Source organism: Gavia stellata, chromosome 2, assembly GCF_030936135.1.
Source record: "Gavia stellata isolate bGavSte3 chromosome 2, bGavSte3.hap2, whole genome shotgun sequence".
NCBI lineage: Eukaryota > Metazoa > Chordata > Aves > Gaviiformes > Gaviidae > Gavia > Gavia stellata.
In genome coordinates this window covers 34096699-34119881 of record NC_082595.1, presented here as the reverse complement: position 1 = coordinate 34119881, position 23183 = coordinate 34096699, and positions in this window count along the sequence as shown.

The window sequence follows — 23183 nt, the reverse complement described above, 5'->3', positions numbered from 1 at the left end:
AGCATGAAAATCCTTTGAATTTCTCACAGAAAGGAGCCTTGTGTAAAATATGTTTAAGACTCAATGAAACACTTTGTTCAGTCCAAAACACAATGTTTTGTTTCATGTGGGGGAGTTTTTATTCTTGCAAAACAAATGTGGGTCAGTCCTATTTAGCAAATCTTGTTTCAAAAGATGACAGAATAACTCCCCTTACTTTCCCAAACCTTATCATGGGAGGGGAAGGTGGGAGGTGTGTGTGAAACTTCAACAAAATTGACTTCATTTGTAGTTTCCTTTCATCTGAAACTGTTTGGTTTTTAGGTGAATAAACATTTCTACCAAACTGTTCCAGTCAGCTCTATTTGGAGTCAATACGAGGTGTAAGCATTCATCATTCTGCCGATTGCAATGAAGCCCAGTGACTGGTGGCCCTGTGGGGTTAACCTGGGCTACCGATGACGATATATGGTAGACATGCGGGAGGACTGCTAATTGCTTGACTAAAGCTGTTTTCCTGAGGTTTCGGTTGAAATGAAAGAGCAGGACTGAAAGGCTTGTGGTGCAAGGCAAGAAGAGCAAGTTCTTTTAGGGCTTCCTCATACCCGTCTCATGGACTCATGGACTCATTCCTACAGAGGGTGATAGGGGAATGATTATCTAAGGAACGAAGGACGACTTCAGTCTTTGCTATTTTTGTTTTGCTTACAATGGACTAGACCTTATTTCAGGCTAAAAATCTGGCCATGAGGAGCTCACTGTGTCAAGGTCAGAAGTAAACAACCACATGACATTTCTCTGTCAAGTTTATGAAGTATCAGTGGCATTTCTTGGATGTTATTTAAAAAGCTAGCTACCTTGTTAGCAGATTAATGTAGCAAGGCACCTCCCACAGGGCAGAACTGCAAAAGAAAATACAAATCTGCCCTCCTTTCAACTTGAAGGGCTTTCTGAAACAAATTTAGCTCAAGCAACTGCACTTTGGTGGGGAATGAGGACAGGGTGTTGTGGACCACACCTCTCCTTGGGGCAGGACTGCTGAAAGCAGCTGACCCGCAGTCAGCTCGTGGCTGGTGAGCAAGTGCCCACCAAAGCCACACAATGTAAAAACATCTCCACTCTCAGACATGTTCCTGAGGATCTTTAGTTTCACCCCATTGCATCGAAATGAGCTAAGCCAGGCAGCTGGTGCAAAGCAACACGTGCTTGGCTTTAGTTTCTGATTTTGCCAACCTGTATGTTAACAAATTTATTTACATATAAAAATAACACTGATGCTCAGAAGAATCAGATAAAACTCTCTCAAAGGTTCATAGTAAACAACATTTCTACCTTTTTTCAAGTGATTCATTAAGAATGGTTTCTGTAGCTTTTTAAGCATCCTGGAAGTCTCTGAGGTTGACAAGAGAAAGGGCTAAAAACCAATTCTACCAGAATCTATTCTTGTCTTTCTCTAATGGCTTATAGATCTTGCTATTTCCATAAATGCTCTTTGAAGGGAAACTATGTGTGATTTTAATGGCTTTTTGAGTTCATGTGGGTGTCACTTGCTTTGATGTATGCCAGATTCAAAACAACAGAATGACTGAAGGCAACGATCAGTGGGGTTTAAGGTGAATGGCAAGCACTGTGGTTAGGAATACACCTATCTTGCGGTTATTGCACCCCAAACACAGCAGTAGTATTGAGCTACCACTCTTTTGTGTCTAAGGAGAAGTCTCTTTATTGCATTTTAATGGGCATACTAACGATGCATTATGCTTTTATAAGTAAGATATTTTTGCCCATTGGTGACACGTTACTTATTACCTCAAGCTTAAAAGGAGTACTTGGGGACAGTGACTGTACTCAAATCTAACTTGCAGCCAGATTTTCACAAGCTGTTTGATAGGAAAAAGTCATCTGGAGTTATCTGGCTAAGGGACAGAAAAGTGTTTTACTGTTGCAATATTCAAGATAAATCTGAGTTGTAACACACGTGGGAGAAGCTCTAAGGCAAAATCATATTGGGAATGATTCTTGAAAAATATTCTGTGAGGAAATAATTGGGTTAAGGTTTCTGTTTCAGCCTGCTTTCTGGCGGTGAGGGATTTCAGCTGTTACTTGCAGCCTGTCCTTTTGCAGTATGCCACAGCAACCGTAGCCTACCCAGAGCCCAGCCGTACCCTCCGCCCCACTGGGCACCAGTGCACCGTACACTCGCTTCTTCCAGCCTAGATCTGTGCATGTGTGTTCATGTCCCCGCACAAAATGCATATGTTATTTAAATCTAGGCTTATTATTTCATTTTTGATATCACAGTTGTGGGCCAGGGCTTTGAAGACTGTGCAAAAAAGCAGTGCAAAACTACCCAGTGCCTACGGTCTACAGAGAGCTGGATGTTTCAGCTCCCTGACAGAAGGTGAAACTGTGGGGAAAATACTACCTTGCTAAAGTTACTATTTTTGTTGAAACATATCCTCCCCTATTAGGTTTCCATGTATCAGGAACATCCAGACTCTGGTTGACAGCCTCAGTACTTTCAAAGTATCCTGCAGCGGTTTTGTCTTTACCAAGGGGTTAGAAGTAACTGGATCGGGGGGTGTATAACCCTAATAGGACAAACAGAACAAATGGGAGTGAGAGGGAGAGCACAGTTTTCAGCTGAATATGCATAGCCAGGCTGGGCTTTAAAGGTGGGAGTAAGTAGCCACCAAGAAAGCAATTGTAATCTCAAACAGCAAATTTTCAAGTCCATTGTTGTGATTACCTATTAAATATAACTCCTTTACAAATGTAACAAATGGAGAAACCTATATAGAGTGATATGCAGAAGTGTAAAATGCCAGCTCAGATCAAATCACTGAGCCAAAAGGAGGTTTTGCTACCCATGTTGGAAGGGAAATTTGCCTTACTGCTCTTGGGTAAAAATCAAGAAATGTTTTCTTCACATGAGGTTTCTGGCTGTAAGGGATGTACTGGGTAGAGGAATATCTGTAATTGGTTTTGGGCTACTTACAGAGACACTCTTAAAGTTCACTTTGACTAGCAAATTATCTGAATATTTAATCTTCACCGTCTATTGCTAAAAAAAATCCCACTGATCTTTTTGTATAGAGGAGAAAAAGTATTTTGACCCATTTTGTGCAGGTGGCTCAGCTGTTACTGTGTCCGTTGAAGGATGGAAAAATGCTACTAACTGGGAGAATTAACTAAATCTGGGCTGTGATCTATGACTTCTGACAACGGTCCTAAACAAAGATGACATGGCATATGACCAAGCTGAACTGATTGATCCATTAGTAACCCAGAACTCTTGACCCAGGGAAAAGAGTTGATTATATGGAGAAGAGACTAAAAGGTAGCCCAGTGATTGCATCAGCACTGACGTCCTTTCCAGGGCATCCTGAGGAGAGGTGAACTTTGTCATCTTTACTTGATAGCTTTTTCATGCAGGTAGTGCTCAAAACATCCTCCTCCTGTTTACCTATTATAAGAGATGCCGCTGGATTCCTGCTGTATCATTTATTCTCATGAGGCTCTTTACTGCCTGCTTGAATTTCAGTCATTGAAGTGATTACTGGTTCTTGATCTCTGCTGGAGCTGAGAATTGAATACTGCCAGGAAAAATCAGCTCCATATTTCATTTCAATTTCCATATTTCTCTTAATATCCCTTGCATGCAGCCCATTCATGCCACGGTGCTACTGGTTTGAGGAGAAGAGAGGAGTGAAGAGCAGCCTAGTTGTGAAGAGGTGATGGGCAGAAGACCCTTACCAGAAAGAAATGTCCTGCTTTTCATCTGCTTTTTGTGACAGCTGTGTTGATTCTGAACTTGGAGGATGTAAGTTGCTTTTTCCACACACAGGACAGAGTATGTCTGAAGGCTCTGCATGTGCTGAGCTTTAGGTGAGCTGCCCCAGCGGCTCGGCTCGCCGGAGCACCGGAGGAAAGCTGCAGGGTGAGGCCAGACACAACAAGACCTGTTCTCATGTGGTATGACACAAATTCATTGCACAGGCCCAAACCTGTGTGGCTTTGACATCCAGCTTCAGCTGGGAGACAGCGGAAGTCCTGTGAAGAGGCATGAGGAAAAAAAAAAGTAAGCACTGGCTTCCGTGTTAAGGAGAAGAGCATTGAGGTGCCATTAGGAGCGCCCCTCACTTACAAAAGGAACATTTCCAAGAGCCAAAGCTGGGACTGTGGTGGGTTGGGACAGAGTTTGGACACAGGGAGACCAGTCGCTGCATTGTGGGGAGATGCCCACAGACGGCGCTTGTCTCTGAAGGGCGCAGTTTACAAAGGCAGCCTGGGACAGCGGAGTTGCTGAGCAGGAGTTGGCAAGTCACCATCGTACCAAACAACTCCAGGTGACTCTCGTGTCTGGATCCTCATGCCTGCAAGGAAGAAGGGAATTGAAAGCTCTGTCCTCCTTCCTCAGCACTTGCAACACCCACTTGAGGATGACATCCAAGCTGGGACAGGGCTGAGCAAAGCTGAGCAGCTCCTGGGGAGACCACGTTGTGTTTCCCATTGGTATGTATACTTTAGAGAAGTACATTGTCTTGGACAACATCGTTACTGAGGGAGAGTCTTTTTTCGGTCCTTACTTATACTTTGTCCGCAAGAGCAGTTTGGCCTCCTGTTTGGAAAGTTTTCACCTTTTAATTTTCATGAAGTCCCACCCATACTTGGGAACTTACAAGGAGACTCTTGGGAAAAAAGGTACAGATGGCCAGAAGGACCTGTACCCGAGATGGGAGGCGTTGGTCGAGCCCTACTGCCAGTATCTGTCCCTGCCTCCAGCTGTCTCCACAGCAGGACGTGGCTGCAGCAGCAAGACCTGAACATGTGCTCTTCCACTACAAACATATCCATTTTGTACCAGAGACAAAACGTCCATCGGAGCATAACAGCATGTTGTCACCACCGGCCGCTGCAGCAAAGTTTAACTGATGGGCTGAGAGGGGAAAGGCTCCACCTTCTGCACTTGCAGATGGGCTTAGCACAGGCCACAGGCAGGTCTGTGTTAGCTGCTGCAACAATACTTCACGTTGCAATGGCTCTGAAGAAACTCTGACAAAGATCCTGCAGATTATCTGCTCTTCAGTAGGTGCTTGCTGCCGCTGACCCATGTGCAGCGTCAATCCCAGGTGCCAGCCACCGTATGAAAACACAGATTTGTGAGACTGCTCCATGGTAGATGGAGTCAGTATGAATTACTGATGTGCTCCACAAACTGTTGTGGAGATGGGTGGCATTTATTAGAAGCTCTGGAATAGAGACCAAAGTTTATTCCCAAATACAGAAGTTTTCCAGCCCTTAGTTTAGGCAGGCCTCAGTGATTCTGCTGTCACCTCCTCTTGTTCCCTGCTCCACTCCTGGCAGCCTCCTGCAGTCCCCAAAGCCCTGATTGATGTTCTTTTTATTACTATGGGGATTAGGAGCCCTGATCATGGCCTGGCCTGGCATTGTGCTATTTGCGGTACAGAACCAGAATGAAGACAGTCCCTGACACAAAGGGTCATCTGAAACTGGGGCAGGAGCACTTGGTTCAAATGTTTCAGGGATGGTCCTGTTGCTTTTGTGGCGGTGCTGCTAAGGAGCGGTGGTTCGGCCAGCAAGACCTGGATCTGGGACTGTTCAGAGAGACAGAGAATGGGGCTTTGCCGCGGGAGGTGGGCTTGCTCCTGCCCAGGGGTAGAAACTCATCAGCGGTTCATTCTTTCCTTCCTCTCTTGTTGCCAAAGACAGACACCAAGCTCCTCTGGGGAGCTGTAAATGAGTATAATTTGACACAGGGCCCTAAGTGAGCAGCAGTACACTTGGCTTAAAGCTATCGCCGTTACAGCCAGAGGCAGGCATCTGGGATCGGTGGATGGATGATCTGGTCTTGTGTGGAAATCTCATTGTGCCCCAGCCACAGTGCTCTGCTTCACTGTAATAAAAAGTAATTTGATCAAATATTTTTGCACATTATTCTTCTGTTAGAATAATTATTCAGTGTGTGCCAGCCGCAGGAGTCCTTGCACCTCTCCCTCTGCAGTGGCTGGGACTGGCTTCTCAACACTCTTCTTCTTCAGGATACTGGAGACACTCCTGCACCAGCAACTGCTGTGTTTATGAAACAGGTAATAGAGGAGAGAAACATTCTCTTCTTTTTCAAGGTGCACATGAGTTAACTTATGTCCAAAACTTAAAACAGAGCATACACAAATCAAAGAAACCTGAAAATGGTTCTTCCACCTGTTCTTGTTCACTTTGGGATACAGAATTCCTTCCTCTCATTTTATGTTTAAACTCTGGGGTAAATGAAACACAAGCAAACTAACAAGCGAGGTACAGCTACCTCACCATACTCTTCCCCAATGGTTTCATGAGAGGAAAACAAAACTATGCCTCACTTAAAATCACCATAAACACTTGTAATGTTGCAGATGGATCTGATTTTTTTTTTTTTAATTAATAGTACACTACAAGGCATCGATTTTGTGAAGGTGTAGAGTTTGGGCTCGCTGCCATAGAATGCTTCTTAAATTAAGGTTTAGGTTTTTGCCCGCAGCCATTCCTCCACCCACCCAAAGGGAGCACACTCCAGAAAAAGGGTGGCCTATGGTGCAGAGTGATTGTTCCTAATTGCATGTTGATAGGCAAGGAGCACAAAATGTACCGCGTCCCTGCTCCTGCAGCTGGTCTCTACAAAACAAAAAGCTCGAGTTACTTATTATTTCTTGGAGAAGTTTGCTCTTTTTCCCAGAGAGAAAATAATTTATGGTCTAACTGGTCTGAGCACTAAATCCGAGTAACGAGGATCCAGCCAGAGATTCCTATTAAAGGGTTAGTATCCATCATAATTGGCTGATGGGGTGTTTTGAAACTCCATTAATCACCGTGCTGGCAGCAAGCAAATTAGAAACTCTGTGTTCTGCCGCTGACTTCCCATTTCACCAAGCAAGTTAAATATGAAGCATGTGTTACAGGCATCAGCGATTTCAAAAGTGGGTGTTTCTCTGGATGTAAATGGTACTTAATAATGTTCCACCTTTGACTGAAACTAGGGCACGCCCTACCATGAGGTTCTCATCATCTAATTACACTTACTCAATCTGAACTCAGCGGTATCGTGCAACTCGGGCTGGGTCTACCTGCCAGATTAACTCTTTGGCTTGTCTTGGCAGAAAAGCCATACCTCAGGAAAGCAAAGTCACCTGGCAGGGAGCTGGGACAGGATGGGCTGAGCCGGCCACGCCGCCTGGCCCGTGGCTGCTGCCCTCTCAGCTGTGCCTCTCTGTTTTCCCACCCATTACAGTTATTGTGAAGAAAGGGGGGGTCAGTCACTTGCAGGAGCCCTGTGTTTCAGGCAGACCTGATAGGAGCAGTGCTATGGGGCCGATGCACGTGTGACATCAGTTGCTGTAGCGACAGCCTTCGAGCATCGTATCTTGGATTTATCCACAGAAGCGAAAGAAAAATGAGGCAAAAGCCTTTTGCCACCTCTAGCAGGACATTTTAAGAGACCAGTCTGTGCTCCAGGCCTGCTCTGGCCACAGTCTCTGCGCTCAGGCCCTCAGTAGCTCTCTATACAAATAAATAACACTCCCCAGGAACCATTTTTGGAGTTTGAGGCCAAGTGAGGTGCCACAGTTTGTTGCTCACATCAATAAATTTTCTCAGTCCCCAGAACAGGTGGATCATCCCTGGCTTGTGCTCTCCCCCGCTGTTGCATCGCTGGGAGCAAGCTGGCATGGGCCAAAATCATGCCATTCAGCATGATCAAAACACGATGGTATGGACGGTCAGGGGCCAGAGCCAGCACTCATGCCCTGACCCTGCTTTGTCACCTGGTGTGGATGCAGCCAGCAGTGCCAGATGTGGCTGGGTTCTTCACCAGCCTTGGTACTCACACAGCTGAGGTGATGCTTCCCCAGGGATGGGTGCACACAGGAGGTGGGAGCAGAGGCAGTGCCATCTCCCATGGTGTGGGATAAGACTCTGGTACTCAGCTTCACTTCATTTTGCTTTTCTAACCATAACCTGAAAACTCACCAGGGTGAAGGTATGGAGAAGTACAGACATGGCTCTTCTCAGCTCCACCCCCAAATATCCAAGAGGTGCCTTGGGCACACTGCTCGGAGCTGTATTTCTGCCCCTGGACAAGGGAAAAAGTGCTCTTAATCCACCTACTCCCACACACGCTGCTAATGGTCCTTCAAGAAAGTCCTGGTCTTGCTCTCAAGGCTTTTTTTCCAGCAGTTTGGAATGCCGGAGAGGAGAGAGAAGCCCAAAAGAGAACAGTGCGTGTCTCATGACCGTGGATGACATTTTAACTGATAAGGCTCTCCACTCTGGTTTTCATCTTATATTTCAGCTGGTTTTTATGAAGCTAATGAAAACGGCAGTGCACGCAGCAAGCGGGCAGCTTCTCCAGAGATTTACTTCCCTCTTAATAGTTCTTGATGAGTAAATGCTTTGTCACTGAAAGCCCCCATGTCCTGGCATACAGGAGGAGAGTATCCCACCTGCCATGCACAGCGGTGCTGCTGGCCGCGTATGAAATAAGGCAGCATACAGCAAGCTTAGCCACCCCACCTCTCCGTTCCTATCCCCTAAGGAGGGAAAGATCTTGACAGAAGGGTGCGAGGCTGGAGAGCTGTCATTTGGATCATTTCAGGTTTAGCCACAGAATCACCATAATAATGTTTTGTAGTTACATCTTGCATCTTTCATCTCTATATTTCGGTTGAAGTTATGAATGTTTAGTTACACAAGTCTCATAAATAACTTCTGGGGCAGGTCAGCATTCAGATGGTACCGGTTTTCATGAGGTGTTTGCAGGGACATATAATCGGAGGGAAAATCAGCCCTGCAGAGCAGTACAGGAGTAGCCCCAGCTAAGCCAAGGCGGTCTGGTCTGTGCACAGCCTCATCTGCCCTGCAGAGCCTGAACCAGTGTAACTGCGTGCCCATTGCAGGGGGTAGCCTCTATCTTTCAAAGTCTCGTCCCTCTAAGTATGGGCCAAACTCTGCTTCCCTCATGATACACCTCAGCTGCCACCCCAGCGTGCGTCAAACGCTGTCTGGCGAAGGTGGGATTACCAAATGTGTAGGGAGAGGAGTGTCAGAGACTGCAATGCCACGCAAGTGATCTGCCAAGCCTGCTGTGCCTCTGAGGCTCATTGGAGTGCGTTGGCCAAGTGTAGCACTGAAGATGCCTCTCCTGCAGGATTAAGTCCCCCATGTTAAAGAGCAAACCATCCATCAGCCTTTCTTTTCTCCTGTCGCGCACTTGTTTGCAGCAATTTTCAGGGCCTTATGACAAAGGACTGTCACTGCTGACACTTCTGTGTCTCTTTTGTTTTTCACCTCTCAGTTGAAAAAGAGTTGCAGCTATCCTCATTTCCACTGCCCAGAAAGGTACCATAACTTTGCCCAAGAAAAATCCTTCGGTTTGCGTACACTGCAGCCACACTGGAGCAGAGCGGGGCATCAGACTGTATTCGGTCTGTATTAGGATGGCTGGGCAAGATAGACAGGCCTAATTTGTATCCTCTGGAGAGGGGAAGGTCCTGTGTTGTTTTTTGGTTTATTTTTCCTGCAAGTTCATATGCATTACAAGAAAGGAGAGTTCATGTCGAATATCAGTTGGCATTTTTAATATGAAAGAGCTAATGAGCCCACTTTGCCACCTGCTCTGTAGTGCGCAGTGAGTGAAGAGAGAGTCAGCTTGCTCATTACACTGATCACTAGGGTGTAGAGGGCTCAGAGGAGATGGCAGGGCTGCCTTGCCTTCCTGGGCACGAGCAGAACCTTATTGGTGAGCACTACAGAAGTGCCCGGGGGCTTTGTTTAAATCAAGAATGCACTGCATCCATTTCAGCAAAGGCCCAGCTGCAGCAGGTTTTCTCAACCAAAGAAGGTGCTTTTATTACCATACAATGAAAGTTAAGCTCTGATGCCTCTTGACCGCTAGCCATGGGCTGGTAACTGTGACACTTGGAGAAACCTGCTGCAAAGAAACTGGGAACTTGCTGTAGCAGAGAAGAATTTTACTTATACGGGTAAGCATGGAATGCAATGAGGACAGAGCAATAAAACAGAGCTAACAGCATACAGAAATCATGGGCAACAGTGACACAGAAGTCATTAATTGTGTAATTATGTGGATAACAAGAAAGAGACACAAAACATTCATTTTCAAAACTGAAGATTTATGATAAGGGGTGTGCATAGGTGGGCAGCCTATTAGGAAAGAAATCCTACCTAACAAAACTCACAGACTAAGTATCAGGGGACATCTCAGGGCATCTGCAGGTGGAAGTTTCAGCATGGATGGACATCCATTCCTACAACCCCAATGTGAGCCAGAGCCCTCCCTATAATCTTCTTTCTTCCTATCTCATCACTAATACAAAATTATTTAAATCTGTCTGGGAAACTCTGCTGCTTTTAATTTCAAATAATCTACAGCTATAAAGGTAATCAGTATTACTGTTCCTATTAAATAACTTTGAACTATACAAAGTTATATTATCCTGTATGAGGCGACATATTCATCTACGGGCCATTTGTGATAAGGCAATCTTGCTAAACACTGCCCACAGAAAACCCAGGGCTTACTTCTTAATCTTTTCACCTCCAATGTTTTTTTTGGTCACCTTATTTCCTATAACATAACTAAAGCTAAGGTGGGAAAATATTGTCTATATATTTATTCCAGTTTTTCTAAACCACAGTTTGCATACAACTTCTAAAGCCATCTTTAATTATCTTTAGTAAACAAGTATCTTAACAGGCTTAATCTGACTTGTGAATTTAACACACTATAGCCTACTGCAACAGATACGATTAAATCACATTTGTACACAGCAACAGAAAACATTTCCTTGCTGGAGTCGAAACCACTAGTAGGAGAGAAGTCAGAGCTGGACTCCTGGCAGCAACGCCATTTTACAGACTAACTCAGAGGCACTGGCTGTGCTCTGCACTCTGAAAAAGCCATCTCCAGCAGCCATGCCCCACTGCCAGCTGCCTCTTCAACAACAGGACGTCTTGCAGGCAGCTGGCTGATTGCCTGGGCGGGCATGCCTGAAGGTGCCTTGCTTTGGTAGCCAGGTGCTTATGTTCAGGGTCCCAAGGGCTCCGAAGGGCCTCCCACAATGCCCAAGTCAAGAATTTTACCACCCTACTGACAGTTTTGAGATCTGCTACCACACCCAGTGCTTTGCTTTTTCCAAACCTGCCTCTGAACGTGCATTTTTCACACAAACTCACAATAATAATCAAGCCCAGGAAATGTAGCAGGAAGCATTTGTGCTGACATCCTGCTCTCTGTTTTGACAATGCATGAAAATGGCGTTTCTGAGATTTGTCCTTATAGTCTGAACCAAGATTACGCTGAACCATGATTACGCTGGGGTCTCTGGTCATGACAGCAATGCTTGTTTCCTTCTCTTTCAATATGAACATGCACATTTTAAAAAGGAAGGTAAACCCCATACAACATGCTTTGTACTTAGTGTCTTTTCAGATATCCCTACCCGAGGGCATCTATGTCATGCCTCTGTTAGATAGTAGTGCAGGGCAATGAGTGGATCTGCTGGCCTGAACCACTGATGCTAAGGATCCAGTGAGCACATTAGACATCCTGATGCCTTTACGTTAGACTAGACAGGGGCCTGTAGATATTGGCAGTGGGAGTGCATCTTATTGCTTAGTTTCATCTGAAAGAGGTCTCATGTGCCCTGAGAGCTCTCTGCAGTGTAAACCGAAGGGCAGGCAGTGGCCATGATCAGGAGATTTGCTTCAATAGCACATGCCTGACCTGGATCAAAATATTTAGGAGGACGCATCTGTAGATTTAGGCTAAAGCTGACCTGGAAACTAGGTCTGGATGTGAACCTGGACTTGGGCCCATCTCCAATTTTCGTGTTGAGAGGCCTGGAGCAACAAGAAGGCATCAGAAACTGTCTTGACTAGCGTTTTTAGAGTACTTGTGAAATTTACTGAAATGTACTGAAAAATTATTGTCAGGAGCTTTTCAAGAATTTTAGAAAAAAATACCAGCTCTATTTTTATTTTTGTACCTACTAGATAGACTTGCTAGCTGTTCCCTTCAGTATGAATAGCTGGGCTCTGAGTTCAGTTCAACCACTTCACGGATCTAGCCCAGACCTGTGTTTAGTGGGCAGAGAGCTTCCGTCAGAGCTCCTTGTATGACTGCCATGTGCACTCTTACAGCTTTTTTGCTTTCCACCACAACATGGGGTAACTTGACAGATTTTACGGATCCCCAGTATTTCTGTTATTGCCCTTTTAATGGATTCCAGCTATTAATTTGAAATTGAATCTGCCTCATCTTAACTCTACCCCTATACATTTTAAGTATACTTCAAAGTTCATTAATGAGCTTCAGTAGCCTTAATAAACCTAGGCTGTGCCATAATTACAAATGTCTAAATCACTCTGAGTAGTTCAGATCTTTGCATTCAAGTGCAGACACTCAAAGGCATACTGCTGCGTATAGATGCAACCACACACATTCATACTCATTTCTAGGGCTGCTCTCACAGTACTTATGGATAGAATGAACTCTGAGCCATGAAGTTGTTTTAGTGAGAACACAGATGAAATCATCTTTCACCTCCAGGTCACCAGTGTGATTCCATCAGAAAACAGCACTGCTGACTGAAAGTTTTCGGTCGGACACTGAGAGCTTAAGAAACCCCATGATCTCAGCACAGCTGTTAATAGAAAGCAAACCTAGCACTAACTCATGTCACTTTTGGCAGCCACAGCAGAAAGGCCAAACTCCCAAACCAGCATGGGGGCTGCACGGCTCTTTTAGCCCGGAGGTGGCTCCACAGTGGGCAGTGCATTATCCGGGCAGGGTGGAGAGTGGACAAACTTGTATGGCAACCCTTTGGACTATCCCTGTCCCTGGGTTAAGAGGAGGTCACTTTTCATTTCATTCCATAGGCTCCCTATTTATAGAAAAGGAAAAATATTGGAAAAAGTGGCCAAAAGAGCCACTTGCAACTTTTATTGCAGGTATTAGAACAAGCCAAATTCTAAAATAAGGGTTTGAACCTCCTGGGGCTGGATCTGAAACTTTATTCATTTCATTCAATCTGTGTTTGGGTAGAAATTCCCAGTGACCTGATTAGGAACTGTGTCTCTGCAAGAGCTAAGGACCTACAAAAGTCTTCAGAGTTTGGACCCTTCACAGCAAAGTTTGCCTTCACCTGATAAGGTGCCTGAGGTACTTTCTCTCATTCATTCTCTTGATGTGCAAAAAATATTCCACTGCTTTGGACTAATCCATCCACACTCTTTTGCTTGCAAATCAGGACAAAAATTAAATGACCATTCCTCTGCTTACCAGAGTTGTGCAGAAGGAGAAGAGGGATTGACTGCTTCTGCTGCTCACAGAAGTATAAAGATGTAAAGTTACCAATTAGTAATGAAGATGCAGGCACGAGGAGTATGAATTTGCAATTCCGGCCTCTCCAAGAGTATGCACAACGTATAGGTGCCAGCAATTTTCTTCAGCTGGCTGAATGGAAAGGTGAAAACAAAAGTGACAACCTTTCTCTGCCAAGGGAGGGAAGGTAAGGGTTGGAGAGATGCATTATTCAACAGGGAGTTTATTTTCATGCCACATTCAGATCTGGGCACCTAGTTATCACAAAGTTAAGAAAACAAAGGGCACTGGAATGGGGAAGAAACAAGCCTGCAAAGAAGTCAGTGAGGAGGACTGGAAGAGCTAAATCTGCAGAATTAGGGAGTAGGCTGGGAGTCAAGGTCTATAAGGACTCAAACAAGAATTTTTTGAGCACCAGAATGAGGAAAGACTGATCTCTTGCAGATGTGCAGCTCAAGGCTGGCGATACCGTTGGGTAGCTAACATGCGAGCCACTGAATAGCTATGTTTCCATAACATCTGAAAGAAATTTTTCAGCATTTATAAAGGCCCTTTCTAATGTGTAGTCACTGATCGCTAATACGGAGTGAGCTCACGCTGCAGCGTTGACTCAGGACTCTTGTCTTTTTCTCAGAAGTCATTTTCCATAAAACCTGTGAAAACTTAATAGTCTAATCTGTTAGTGTGGTTGAAACTGGTCAATTAGTTCAAAAATCTGTAGGGACACGCACATGTACACACAAAACAAGGCACAGCCTAAGCCTTGTTTCCAAAGAAAATGAGGTTAAGAAAACTTCAGGATGTGACAGTGAAAATTCTAAGTCATGAAGCGACCAAGGTCTTTGGTTTCCCTGTTGGGATATAGGATTTGAGACATCTTGGCCATCCCCTGAGCCATGCCAGCTTTTTGGTTGCTTCATTCCTTGGCCCAGCACAGCCCTCACTTTAGGCAGCAGTTCCCATCATGTGGCTAATAATGTGCAGCTGAGTTTATTTAGGCTTCATACCTTAAAGGAAGGTCTTTTACATCTTAAGAGAGGGAGAGATTTTGTGTGTGAAGCTAGGAGAGTGAAGAGGTTGCTTAATGGCTACCCTGTTTGATCAATGTGAGTTGTACTATGAGCGTATTGTTTGGGGAACTCTTGTGGAGGGAATGCTGCAAACAACTTCTAAAAGACCAGTCTTTAATGTGGGTTAAACCCTCTGTAAAAGGGAGGGGTTGGTGTTCATGGGTGAGCCTCTAATGAATGTGCCTGTCTGATGCTGGCCTTGTTGAAGGCCAATTCAGAAGATGAATAACTCTTGTTAAAGTGTATGGCAACGTAATTGCTTCCTGAAGAAAAGTGTTTGTGTGGGTAGTGGGGAGGGTGGAGGTGATGATCTCAAATAGGGCAAGTAAATGGTAGCTCTGCTCTGTTGTCCAATCCAACAGACTTGCACTGAAGTTAAGAAAGGGAGTGACTGGGCTGGCTCCCATTCTGAAGCTTCCCAACAGTTAGAGACAATATCTGAATGTGGCATGAAAATAAACTCCCTGTTGAATAATGGCATCTCTCTAACCCTTACCTTCCTTCCCTTGGCAGGGAAAGGTTGTCATTTTTGTTTTCACCTTTCCATTCAGCCAGCTGAAGAAAACTGCTGGCACCTACACCTTGTGCAGACACTTGGGGACGATGTTGTAGAGATCTTATCGCTCTCTACAACTACCTGAAAGGGGGTTGTGGAGAGGTGGGTGCTGGTCTCTCCTCCCAAGTGACAAGCAATAGGACAAGAGGAAATGGCCACAAATTGCACCAGGGGAGGTTTAGATTGGATATTAGGAAAAACTACTTCACTGAAAGGGTTGTCAGACACTGGAACAGGCTGCCTAGGGAGGTGGTGGAGTTACCATCCCTGGAGGTATTTAAAAGGCCTGTGGATGAGGTGCTTAGGGACATGGTTTAGTGGTGGACTGGGTAGTGGTAGGTTTATGGTTGGACTTGATGATCTTAAAGGTCTTTTCCAACCTAAATGATTCTATGATTCTGTATATTAAAGTAAGTAGGTAATCTTCAAGTGTGGTGGTTAGTCTCCAGTGCTCAGGCCCCCTGCAGCTGCAGAAGGGTTGGAGGTGGCAGGGCGAGGGGAAGAAGTGCATGACATCTTAGGGCAGCTGATTTAGTAGGGCTCATGTGGCTTTGCCTGTTCATCAACCCAACAGGTACTCAGTGTTCATTGCTAACGCTTCTCTCGGATGAGTCAATACGTGGCAGGCAAAGCAGTAACACCATGCTGCAGTTGGGTGCCTTTTTGTCTGTGTAGTTCCCTGGTGACCCAGGCAGCCAGAACAAGTCACTAGTATGCTTTCTTTATTGGATTTTGGTGTTGACTCAGACTGGAAGAGTTAAAGCCATAGTAGCAGCTTCACACTTGAATGTGCCTTCCTTTCCTATTGGTACATGTATAAACGGGGCACAAGAACTAAAGGGTTATTCTTAGCTGCTTCTCTCAGCAAACTGGGACTTCCAACCCGATATTATTTCCTCCTGCACCTCCTTCTCTCCATTCTTTGTTCTCTCTACCCCATCTAGATCTTTTTAAAGCCATATTCAAGCCCTGCTAAGATGAAGGAAAGGTGTTCAAGTGGTCAACCATGGGAAGGGTACTGTACTTTATGGAAGAGTTGCCTTATGCAATACTGGGTTTGGGTTGTTGTTTTGTTTGTTTTTTTTAGCTTCCCCCATGGGTGACTATCAAAGGCAAATGGCAGATACTTCCCCTGCAATGAGATGTTCCCCTGCTCCACCATCCTGAGTGGGTTTTGTTTGTCTCCTTTTCTGTCAGTCACTTCTGGGCTTGGGTCCTCCTTGCTGCCGGCCAGGAAATCCTTCAAATAGTGTAACACAGGTGTTGGTGATGCACAAAATGTCTCTTAAAAACCTGCAGAGGGGGAAACTCACACAGGAAAAGAAAAATAAGTAGTAACTGGGTCTTTACTGGGGTCTTTTCTCACCTACAGTTGAAGAAATTGGATCTGAATGAGTGATCTTTGTCTAGCAATTCAGGAGAAGCTGAAAGTGAATCCAAGGCCCCTGTATGCTCTGCTGGTGGCTCTCATATAAATCACTTGACCAGCCTCTATAAAAGCATTATGCTTGCCTCTGCCTTCTGTAGACATCATGCCTTAGGGCTGCACTGCCAGAAGAGCATGCACCTTCCTCATGCAAGCAAAGCTCTGGCCTTAACTCCCACAGACATACATGGATATATATTGTGCTTTCAGACAGGGAAACACATTCCTGGCCTCAGGCACCCAGGGGTACCAAATTGCTGACAGGGTGACTCAGCCCGCAAGATACGTCACCAGAAAGCCCAGCTGGGCCCAACACATACGATAAAGTGTGCAAGATTCCTGCCTGTCACAGCAGTATTACTTTTGGACTGTTTTCTTCACTGCGGGTTTGGGAAGAATGCTAAGTAAATAGGCCTCAAGCAGAGCCCAGCTCATGCAAGGGCTGGCAGCTCTGATTGATAACCATGCTCACTCATACACAGAAAGCCTGTCTCTACATGTTATACAGTCATTTCCACTGTAGCCATGGGAGAATAAAGTCTCTGCTGCGTTAGCCTGCCGGTATTTGGTGGGCACCTTGCACTGAAGTATATGTCAGATGCGTGATTGCAAGGGCTATGCTGGGTGGTAGGACTAAGAAAGTTGGAAGACATTCTGAGAAAACCCCATAGGAAATAAAGGGTAGTGGTGTTGCTGCTGGTCCTGAGAATGCAGTGGAATGGAAAACTCCTCTCTGGTGCAGGGAGGGGGGTGTAGCAGGCTGGGCAGGACATGTATGTCTGCACCATGCACTGCTGCTCCAGAGCCGCAAGCAGCAGAGCCATCCACAGTGATGCTTCACCCACACCGCTGAGGTCTGCAGAGCAAGAAGCCCTTTTGCGGCTACATTGCACCCAGCACCCAAGCTGCTGTCTGCATCCCACAGTTAGCACTCATGCTGCAGGCGTGCTCTGGAATAGGTAATACCAGGAAAGTTCAGCCAACTGTGGCTCTGGTGTCCTCAGAAGCCTCACTCATCACAATGAAAACAAAAGATGGTGGAGTGTTCACCTGTTCATCCTCTTATCTCCAGTGATAACAGCTCTTTCAAATATGCGTGAAGCTCCAGCTGTTGGCTAAATCTGTCCTTTCTCTCCTTCACTCCTCTCTAGGTTTTAACTACGCCCAAGTCTGAAATTAGTCTAGGTGAATACCCTGTGACAATGACGCCCTGGCAGCTTGTTAACCAGTGAAAGCCTGCAGTGGTGTTTGGAGAGGGGTGGAAGCATGGCTGGCAAAAGGTCCCTAGGTAGTCTCCACCAACAAGATGTTTCGGGAGGCTCAGAAGAAGCAAGTGGAGTATCTACTTCATATGGTGCCTTGTAAAGTGCATAACACTGCCACGTGTTGTAAGCCTTTAGCCTCTAGTACGTGAGTGCAAAAAACAACTGGAGAAACGTAGGGAGAAGAGATGATGGGGGAACCCAAATACAAAGAATTTACTTTGGGTTCTGGAAATCCCAGAGCCCCAAGCTGAGTCTGAGAGAATATGCACAGCAAGTATCTCTGCTTGTCTCGTTCCTAGCTAGGTATCTGCAACTGCTGTGTAAGATACTGGCTGGATGGACGTTTGGCTATTCTTACATTACATTTTTATGTAAATACAGATGCCTTTGAATGGCAAAATCCACAAAAAAGTGACAGCCTAAATACAGTGGGTTATTTCTATTTTCTCAAGGTATTGAGAATTTTAGCCAGAGGAGGGAGAAAAGCTGAACTTTCCTTTGCCCTGCATATATAATTGCTGGGTATAGTAACATAATGAAAAGAACCAGTGCAGGAGTTTAAAAGGATTAGCAAACTTAAATGCCACTTACAGTCAACCACGAAATGCTGAAAACCCTGCACAATCTCACCAGAACAGCACGTCCTCCGGCTCTCCTGGAGAAAACCTCCTGGCCTGTCTGACAGCAAATCCTGGAAATTCCTGTGTGCTTAACAAACAGGTCTGCTCACAACGTGCCATCCTGCTTGTTCAGAGGGTGTTGGAGATAGGGAGTGGTAGATACTGAAGTCATTGGGGTGAAATAATGTACCTGGCATTTGTGGGGGGCTGATTCTGCGGCCACTCCCCTTTCCCAAGTATCCAGGTGAGGGGCAAGCCATGGTCCAGCCCAGATACACCGTGCAAGTGGTCTGCAGCTTGCGTTGGTGGACTTTTGTGACCCTGATGAGCATGTGGCAGTGCTGCCAGACTCACACCTGGGGCCCAGCAAAGCCACCATCACATGGCTGAAGCAGTCGTGGACCCTCCTCTCATAAATACCAAAGCAGCATGTGCAGAGAGATTGGAACATGCATGGTCTATGCTACATACTAAGCTTCAAATTGGCCTTAGTTTAATGGAAGTTTGAGACATGAGAGGAAGGGTCAAATCCAGAAAATTGTGTTTACAAATGTAACTGCCCATATTTTTTTTTTCAAAGTCGTAATCTGCTGATTTCAGAGTGAAGCCACACCTGAATATATCCAGCTTTCTGAACTGAGGTCTAGTGTTAGCCTGGGCATATAGCGTTAGGCTGATACATCCCTCTTGATCTCTTGCACTCTCTGCTGCCTTCGAGGGATGGATAGGGAAATTGGCAGAAGTCCTCCAAACTGAAAGAAAGAAAAGTTTAAAATGAAGGCACAGAGCAAGAAGTTGCTTTACTTGTACCGTGTTTGTAACCTCTAGGTAATCCCATCGCTGCTTGCACAAAAGCAGCAGGCTGACGTGCCATATTACCACCATAGAGGTGTGACAGCTGCAGTATCATCTGTCACAGCAGAATTATTTTGTGGTTTCTCTGAGACCACAGGCTCTTCAGTGCTCCCTCTGGTTGTTTCTGGGCCCTGAGTAAGTAGTCCTAATACATCCTCAAGTAAAGTGAGGAGATGGAGGAAAGGGGGTGATATGATGAGAAGAGCAAAGATCAAAATCAGCTCTGAAACCTGCCTCAAAGAGAAGACCAAGTTATCCAAGCTGAGTGGGGGCAAGTCCTCAGGAGCCTGGAGGAGAGGTCATGGCAGCTCACAGTTGGAGCCTGAGTCATCTCAGAAACAATTCCTTCATCTGTTACCTTACTTACAGATAATGCAACTATCTCGTACAAGGCTTGTACAACATGCCGGGGTTTGTGGTAATCACTATGGGGCACATCTCATGCTGCATTTAAAGACTAATTTTAACAATAAAGCATCTCGTTAAAGCAGTTGGCATATTCTGTGTTTTGTAGGGCATGTTTGCTGCCATACAGCCATAATATATTTATCAGAAGGGAGCATATTCTTTGTGTAGTTTTTCACAGAATCACTAAGGTTGGAAAAGACCTGTAAGATCATCAAGTCCAACCATCAACCCAACACCACCATGCCCATTAAACCATGTCCCACAATGCCACGTCCACACGTTCCTTGAACACCTCCAGGGATGGTGACTCCACCACCTCCCTGGGCAGCCTGTTCCAGAGTTTCACCACTCTCTCAGTAAAGAAATTTTTCCTAATATCCACCCTAAACCTCCACTGGCCCAACTTGAGGCCATTTCTTCTTGTCCTGTCGCTAGTCACTTGGGAGAAGAGACCAACACCCACCTCTCTGCAGCACCCTTTCAGGTAATTGTAGAGAGCGATGAGGTCTCCCCTCAGCCTCCTCTTCTCCAGACTCAACAGCCCCAGTTCCCTCAGCTGCTCCTCATAAGACTTGTGCTCCAGACCCCTCACCAGCTTTGTTGCCCTTCTCTGGACATGCTCCAATAACTCAATGTCCTTCTTGTAGTGAGGGGCCCTCACTTCTACACTATAGCACTGTTCCTAACACTTAGTGCCTAGATCCATTTTGAATGCATCAAAATTCTCAGTGATTAATTTCTCTGCCACCCATAGAGGAGCCACGACATAAAGCACCAGGTTGTGGAGGCTGCTAAAATGGAACTGCACAAGAAGAGCTCCTGCAGTGAGGTTCCTTCAGGGCTTTTACATGGACACCACAACTGGAGGAAAAGGGGTTGAATGCTTTGCTTGTGCTCTCCGGACTAGGTATTCTGAAGTCTAGCCCCATTCTCATGGGGCTGCTTGAAGACCACCTTCTTAATCTTTAGAAGAAGCTTTACTAAAATGTTAAGGTCTTTTGTCTAAAGGCCCTGGAGTTATAAGGTGTTATTATGATGCTATGTAGTCAGAGAGATTTAATTGAAGGTATTTAACTGCAGTGGCTGTAAAACAATTGAAATTATACTTGACCTCCTCTTTGGAGCAATGCTTTTAGACAGATTAATAAGGTAGGTAATGCTTAAATTCTTTGTGCCTTTCCTGAGGTTTTCTCCAATACACTTAATGGGGTTTCCACAATGTAGCCAGATTGGCAGGTGTAAGTAATTCTAGTAATTATGCCCCCTAAATTCCTTGTACTTCTTTCCAGCTGAGTACCTCTTGGATCAAAGTAAACATGATAAAAACTGTCCATAAATTACATTCTCTGGAATGATGTACAGAGAATCTGGCCTGAAAAAAAAAAAATAATCAAAGTATAAATGGTTTTCCCAGTAAATCAGAGCCAAGCCAGAGTCCCAATAGACTCTTACTGACAAACTCCTGCATGTGCATGCTTACAGGTTACTTATTCAGTCACAGGTGTAGAAATTCATGTGGTCTCCCAACTTAAGAATTAATAATGGCCAAACAAAGAGGCTTGTTAATTTAGTCTAGATGCTAATCTGAACTTTGGTTGAACCTACTTGCTCAAGTAATCTACCCAGCAATCTCCAGGAGAAGAGACTTTTTCCTCACGTAGAGCCAGCCTAACAAAAATGTAAGCTAACCTCTAACTGAGATGGATATGGAGAAGAAGTTTTCCCTGTGGGCAATTCGTGTGGGCATGTGCAGAAGAGCAAGCAGGCACCAAAACAGTCTCTCTTTATTAGGGGAGTTCCTTGTCCAGTCCCCTGTATTGTGGGAAGGGCAGCTGAAGTTCCCAGTCACAAGGGCATCTCACAGCAAATGGGGGTGCCAAGGTGCCTCCTTTCTCCTGGTCAATGTGCTCCTGCTTGTGCACTTCAGCTTCTCTTGGGTTAGACAGTAACTGAGCGGGGATTTATGCTTAGACCACCTGTGCCTTGCTCAGTCTCACTGAGGTACCTTTTAATGGGTCTGACTTAGTTTCCCAAAGTGATCCAGAGATGCCTCCCTGTCTGAGGACAAATTGCACTAAATGGAAGTGCTGGGGTGGCTGAGGTCAGGAGCTACTCCTTGTACCTAAAACCTTCTTTCCCTGCCAGTCACAGTGCTCCTCCTGGAGCAGCAGGCAAAGCTAGGAAGTGTTTCTGGGTCTTGCCTAGTGTCATGCAGGAGATGTGGCAAAAGCCTGTATCAGACTAGACTCCCAGCCCTGCGTGTCTCCCATGGGAACATTATGCTTTTGCTATACAAATAAAAAACTGAGTTCCTGCAGTGTAGTCCTGTAGGTTACAGGTGAAACTCCCACTGATGGCAATAAGAGTCACAAGGCAGGGTCAGAACCACCTACTTGACTTTGAGAATTGGTCACAGACAATATGACAGGTGTCACCCCTCCCCGGTGTTAAGGGTGGTGGAGTAATTTGCTGATGCATTCTTGGAATAGTTTTGATGAATTTTGCAAAGACCTGTTTAAATAAAACATTAGATACACTTTTCCTAAGCTCTTGCTGGTCCTCATCTCCCACTGGTAACCTCTAAAGGGAACCACAAACACTTGGGCTCTGAACTTGTTTAGAAATGCAAAGGTCCAGACGTCTCATCGTTTCCTCTCGCTAATTCACGTCAGAGCTCAACACCGAAATTGGAAACGTGCAGCGATTGCTCCTACACTAAAGGTGCCAGCCCTGAAAGCTCTTGCTGGTCCTCATCTCCCACTGGTACCCTTTAAAACGAACCACAAACACTTGGGCTCTGAACTGGTTTAGACATGCAAAGGTCCAGAGGTATCATCGCTTCCTCTCGCTAATTCACATCAGAGCTCAACACCGAAATTGTGAACGTCCAGCGACTGCTCCTACACTAAACGTGCCAGCCCCGAAAAATGTGGCTGGTCCTCATCTCCCACTGGTAACCTCTAAAACGAACCACAAACACTTGGGCTCTGAACTTGTTTAGATATGCAAAGGTCCAGACGTCTCATCGCTTCCTCTCGCTAATTCACGTCAGACCTCAACACCGAAATTGCGAACGTCCAGGGATTGCTCCTACACTAAAGGTGCCAGCCCTGAAAGCTCTTCCTGGTGCTCATCTCCCACTGGTAACCTCTAAAACGAACCCCAAACACTTGGGCTCTGAACTTGTTTAGACACGCAAAGGTCCAGACGTATCATCGCTTCCACTCGCTAATTCACGTCAGAGCTCAACACCGAAATTGCGAACGTCCAGCGATTGCTCCTACACTAAAGGTGCCAGCCCTGAAAGCTCTTGCTGGTCCTCATCTTCCACTGGTAACCTCTAAAACGAACCACAAACACTTGGGCTCAGAACTTGTTTAGAGACGCAAAGGTCCAGACGTATCATCAATTCCTCTCTCTAATTCTCGTCAGAGCTCAACACAGAAATTGTGAACGTCCAGCGACTGCTCCTACACTAAAGGCGCCAGCCCCGAAAAATGTTGCTGGTCCTCATCTCCCACTGGTAACCTCTAAAACGAACCACAAACACTTGGGCTCTGAACTTGTTTAGACATGCAAAGGTCCAGACGTATCATCGCTTCCTA